The sequence below is a fragment of the Rhinopithecus roxellana genome, chromosome 21, assembly GCF_007565055.1.
Source record: "Rhinopithecus roxellana isolate Shanxi Qingling chromosome 21, ASM756505v1, whole genome shotgun sequence".
Taxonomy (NCBI): Eukaryota; Metazoa; Chordata; class Mammalia; order Primates; family Cercopithecidae; genus Rhinopithecus; species Rhinopithecus roxellana.
In genome coordinates, this window is record NC_044569.1 from 79,105,582 (window position 1) to 79,111,645 (window position 6,064).

General features: G+C 42.8%; 1 pseudogene; it reads left to right on the forward strand.

Annotated features, from left to right (window-relative positions):
• Positions 1-450: 450 nt before the first annotated feature.
• On the forward strand, positions 451-2,771 carry LOC104664451 (annotated as a pseudogene).
• Positions 2,772-6,064: the final 3,293 nt, after the last annotated feature.

Sequence of the window (6,064 nt, forward strand, 5' to 3'; positions counted from 1 at the left end):
GCTGAGTTGAAGGCCCTTAAGAAGTGAAAGAGGCTGGGAATCACCCCCTCCTGGCTTCTCGCAGTCCTGGGAGCACAGCAGAAGTGTTTTTCTTTTTCTCTTTCTTTCTTTTTTTTTTTTTTTTGAGATGGAGTCTCGCTCTGTCACCCAGGCTGGAGTGCTGTGGCCGGATCTCAGCTCACTGCAAGCTCCGCCTCCCAGGTTCACGCCATTCTCCTGCCTCAGCCTCCCGAGTAGCTGAGACTACAGGCGCCGCCACCTCGCCAGGCTAGTTCTTTTTTGTATTTTTAGTAGAGACGGGGTTTCACCGTGTTAGCCAGGATGGTCTCAATCTCCTGACCTCGTGGTCCACCCGTCTCGGCCTCCCAAAGTGCTGGGATTACAGGCGTGAGCCATCGCACCTGGACTCTTTTTCTTTATCTTTTAAAATGAACAAGTAAGTCATACAAATTGTCAACATGGGAAGGAGATCTACATCATCCACCAAGAGTGGAAAATGTATGAACCCCACAGACCAAGCCCGAAAGGAAGCCCAGAAGAGAGAATTGAAGAACAAAAAACAGCTCATGATGGTTCCAGCTGCAGTTTTAAAGATGAGGATCCCAAACAGATGATCCGAGACGTGGAGAAATTGGATGAAATGGAGTTTAACCCAGTGCAACAGCCACAATTAAATGAGAAAGTACAGAAAGACAAGTGTAAAAATAGCTTCGTGAAACCTTTGAACATATTCTACGACTCGATGAAAAAGAGAATCCAGATATTTAGAAAGAATTGAGAAAGCTAGAAATAGAGTATGAACAGAAGAGGGCTCAACTTAACCAATATTTGGATGCTGTGGAGAATGCTCAGCATGTGGATGTGGAGAGTATTTCTTCACCAGCTATGCCGCAGGCTCCTTCTAACGTTTTGATCCAGGACATTCCACTTCCTGGTGTCCAGTCACCCTCCATCCTTAAGAAATCCTCAGCCTATGGACCTCCAACTTGGGCAGTTTCTATCCTTCCTCTTCTTGGGACATGGTGTTCCACATTTGCCCCCTGGCAGAAAACTTCTTGTTCCTCCCCGTTTTCCACCTCCTTCTCAAGTCGTGCAGATATATGGCCAAAAAGTGGGTTTTGCCCTAGATCTTCCCCCTCCTAGGTGAAATGAAGACATGTTACGTAGTCCTGAAATTGCCCAGCGAGGTCGTGATGATGATGTTTTTAGCACCAGTGAAGATGATGGCTATCCTAAGGACATGGATCAAGATAAGCATGATGACAGTACTGATGACAGTGACGCCGACGGATCAGATTGAGAAAATGTGCACCGTGATGATGGTGAGAGACACAACAATGAAGAAAAGAAGACAGGTCTGAGTGTATGGTTTGCAGATATACCTGGAAAATCGAAGGAAAAGAAGAACACGAGGGAACTGACTCCTCTTCAAGCCACGATGCTTCGTATGACAGGTCAAGAAATCCCTGAGGAGGGACGGGAAGTAGAGGAATTTTCAGAGGAGGATGATGAAGATGATTCTGTTGACTCTGAAGCAGAAAAGGAATCATAAAAACAGCATAAAGAGGAATCGCATTCTGATGGCACATCCACTGCTTCTTCACAGCAGCAGACTCCCCCTCAGTCTGTTCCTCCTTCTCAGATACAAGCACCACCCATGCCAGGACCACTACCTCTTGGACCACCACCTGCTTCACCATTACGGCCTCTTAGGCCACCTATGGACCTTCCTCCTGGACTGCCTCCAGGAGCTCCTCCTGAGACCACCTGGAATGCCAGGACTCGGCCTTTACCCTGACTTTTACCTCCACGACCACCAACTTTTACTACCTCTGCTAGGTCCACCTCCAGGTCTGCCTCCTGGTCCCCTTCCTTGGGGACTCCCACCAAGGATACCTCCCCCTGCACCTCCAGGTATTCCTGGAGTTTGTAGGCTTCACCATAAGCTCATTTTGGCTTTTAGTCCAAATACCAAATACAAGAGCAAATATACTTACTTTTTTTTTTTTTTTTTTTTTTGAGATGGAGTCTCGCTCTGCCACCCAGGCTGGAGTGCAGTGGCTGGATCTCAGCTCACTGCAAGCTCCGCCTCCCGGGTTCACGCCATTCTCCTGCCTCAGCCTCCCGAGTAGCTGGGACTACAGGCGCCCGCCACCTCGCCCGGCTAGTTTTTTGTATTTTTTAGTAGAGACGGGGTTTCACCGTGTTAGCCAGGATGGTCTCGATCTCCTGACCTCGTGATCTGCCCGTCTCGGCCTCCCAAAGTGCTGGGATTACAGGCTTGAGCCACCGCGCCCGGCCGCAAATACACTTACTAACGCCAAGTATATTTTGTCCTGGCATGATGCACCCACCTTTGATGCCTCCCGTTGGGATCTGCCCCCCCCTGGACTTTTGCCACCAGGTCCTTTGCCAAACCCTGGGGTTTTAAGTGCCCCACCCAACTTGATTCAGTGACCCAAGGTAGATGATACGAGTGCAGCCACCACTGAGAAGAAAGCCACAACAACCATCAATGCCAAGCCACAGATCACTAATCCCAAGGCAGAGGTTACTCGATTTGTGCCCACTGCATTGAGAGTATGTCGGGAGAATAAAAGGGCTACTGCTGCTTCCCAAAGAAAGTTAGAGGATAATTCTCCTGTGCCTCTTGCCAAAGCAGCACCCAAATCTGGTCCTTCTGTTCCTGTCTCAGTACAAACTAAGGATGATGTCTATGAGGCTTTCATGAAAGAGATGGAAGGGCTACTGTGACAGCTTTTGATGCCAGAACAGGCCTCTGTTCACAACAGTAGCCCATGGAGAAAGAGGCCCTTTTTAAACTTAGATGAAAGAGCTGCTTCCATTGTCAGAGTATTTTCTAATTTCAGTTCAAGGAATATCCTAAAATTTAGCCTTGTTCAGAATTTGCTGCACATAAAAGAGGGTATTTCATTCAGAATAGATCAGTTATTGAAGCAGTGCTGCTAAAATCCATTCCCTTTCACATGACTATCTTTATCCTGTTTCTTCCCCTTTGGAAATTTGTGATCAGGGGGATCTTAGTTGCTTATTTGTTTTGACTGTCTTCTTATGTGCTGTGGACACTGGAGTAGAGATTTCTGAAAAGCCAGTTTATTTCATCTTGCCTTTTGTGTTTGGGTTACTTTTAATATTTTCCTGTAAATATTTTGTAATATTTTACTTGTAATGAAATAGATCATAATGTCATTTCCTAATACAAGGCAGGATATGTGGGAAGAAAATGTACAATCCTTTGATTAAAATTATTTTGCACTGACATGTATATATACATATATACACACATATACATATATACATATATATTATATATGTATATATTTGCCAGGTGTGGTGTTGAGCACCTGTAGTCCCATTTACTTGGTGGGGGTGGGGCTGAGGCATGAGAATCACTTAAACCTGGGAAGCCGAGGTTGCAGTGAGCTGAGATGGTGCCACTGCATTCCAGCCTGGGGGAATAGAGCCAGACCCTGTTCAAAAAAAAGAGTTTATTTTTCTCTAGAGTCAAATGAATGCCTCTTAGTATCAACAGGGTGGAGCAGTGCCTGATGTATATTTAGTCCTCAGTAAATATTTTTAATAAATTGATGAATATCATAAATAGTATTATTATTCACAATAACATTTTTATTAATATTTTTATGTGGCAGTTTTCTTACATACATTATCTCATTTAACACAATATTTCTATAAGGTGGGATTAACATTCTTGTGTTATAAATGAGTAAACTGAAATTTAGAGTATAAATAGTTGGTCCAAGTCATAGTAAATGAAAGAATAAACCTAGGTCTTTTGAGTGGTTGATATTTTGCTGATATTTTCTAAGATTTCCTAGTCCTCATCTTGAACCTCATTCAGGTACAAATATCTGAGTATTAATGACACTAACATGGTCATTCACACAGTATAAGATGTAAATTTTGTGGTAATATGTGCAGATTTTGAAAGATTTAATAGGAGAAACTTTATACAGTTTATACATTTGTTGATACGTCACACTAATTATCTAATTTTTATTTGGAAATGAGCTAATTCCTTTGCCACGGGTGGGATCCGTAAAGGAGTGGGAGGGGCTGGGGAAACAGTAATAATCCAGTTGGAGTAGATTTGAGTCATCCATTCACAGCAGAAAACCACATACCTTAGATCATGCCAAGATCTACCAAACCATCAATGCACTTAAAATGTTTACTCCTTGATCATTTGATAGTGAAACACATGGTTTACAGGGTTCATATTATATACTAATCTCATTTGTTATCATTTAAATAAAAATTCTGGAGTCTTCTTACTGCGGGTCAGCTCTGCACCTGGTCTGTGCTCCATATATTTGCCTTCTCACCAAAAGACTCACACTGATGTTTAAAATGCCAAGAATAGAAAAGTGTCACATATCACTTATCAAGTGATATGGTTTGGCTGTGTCCCCACCCAAATCTCATCTTGAATTCCCACGTGTTGTGGGAGGGACCCGGTGGGAGGTAATCGAATCATGGGCTCAGGTCTTTCCCCTGCTGTTCCCCTGATAATAAATAAGTCTCACAAGATCTGATGGTTTTAAAAAGGGTAGTTGCTCTACACAAGCTCTCTTCTGTTGTCTGCCACTATGTGAGATGTGCCTTTTACCTTCCCATGATTTTGAGGCCTCCCCAGCCACATGGAACTGTAAGTCCAAAAAACCTCTTTTGTAAATTGCCAAGTCTCAGGTATGTCTTTATCAGCTGCGTGAAAACAAACTAATACATCAAGGGATCATTTCCAGTGAAGATTATCGATTGCTTGCTTGATTAAGATAGGGTCTCGCTCTGTCACCCAGGCTGGAGTGCAATGGTGTGATCATGGCTCACTGCAGCGTTGAACTCTTAAGCTCAAGCAATCCTCCCATCTCAAACTCCCAATTAGTTGTAACTACAGGTGAACACCACCGTGCCCAGCAAATTTTTGAATTTTTTTTGCAGAGATGGGGTCTCACGATGTTGCCCAGGGTGGTCTTGATCTCTTGGTTTCAAATGATCCTCCCATCTTGGCCTCTCAAAGTGATGGAATAAGCCACCATGCCTGGCCCAGTGTAGATTTTAAAAGAAGCAAAACAGGGAAATTAGACATTTCCTGACTTTGAGGACTTTTTTTTTTTTTTTTTTTTGAGTGTCCTGATTATGACAAACAAGGCCTTCATTTTGGTTTAATGGAATTATCATGGTATAACCTTTCTAAATACATCTATTTATTCTTCAAAATGTGAGGCAATTGGACATTTTCATCTATTTCTTCAATATATTTTTGTCACGGGTGAGCGATGACTAGCTGGGCCAGTGGTGCAGGGGTAATAGAATTTACCAAGGCAGTTGTAGGTAAAGAAACACAGATTTATTAGAGAAAGTAGGAAAATATCTTGTGAGAAGGCAATGGGCAGACCAGCAGAAGAGAGGTTGACTGCAAGGAAACAAAGGCTTGCTAGAGATTTTATAGGATGGTTCTTGGCTTGATTGATAATGCCAAGGCAGCAGAGAGCTTAAATTGCATTCTTCTGTCAGCCAAGGCATTAGATAAATTGAGGCATCTGATGGTAAGCAGGAAGTTTGTGAGTTATGTATGTTATCTGTGCAGGAGGACCATCTATCCTGGGCCATAAAGAAAAGCGGACCTATAGCTCATCTGCTTCCTCTTTTGTTTATATGTCCTAGACCATGAAGACAGGCAGACTTATAGCTTATTTGCTTTATCTCTTTACTTTCCCTTGCTACCTCCACCAGCCTGACTCCTTTTCCCTAATTAGGGCTCCTCAATATTTACTGAGCACCTACTACAGACTAGCTGTTCCTACTGCTTGAGAATCACCATTGAACAAATCAAAGGTCCCTGTTCTTGAGAATCTGTGCGTTTTCATGAAAATGTGTTCTGTACTTATGGAAAATGGAAGGAAGAATTTTCAGAAGCATAGGCTGCCTTACATTTTATTCTCCAATTCCAAAAAATTTAGAAGAGCACAGAAATTCTTAGAAAATAGCTTAATATTTAGAGTTAACAGATGATGCCTACAGG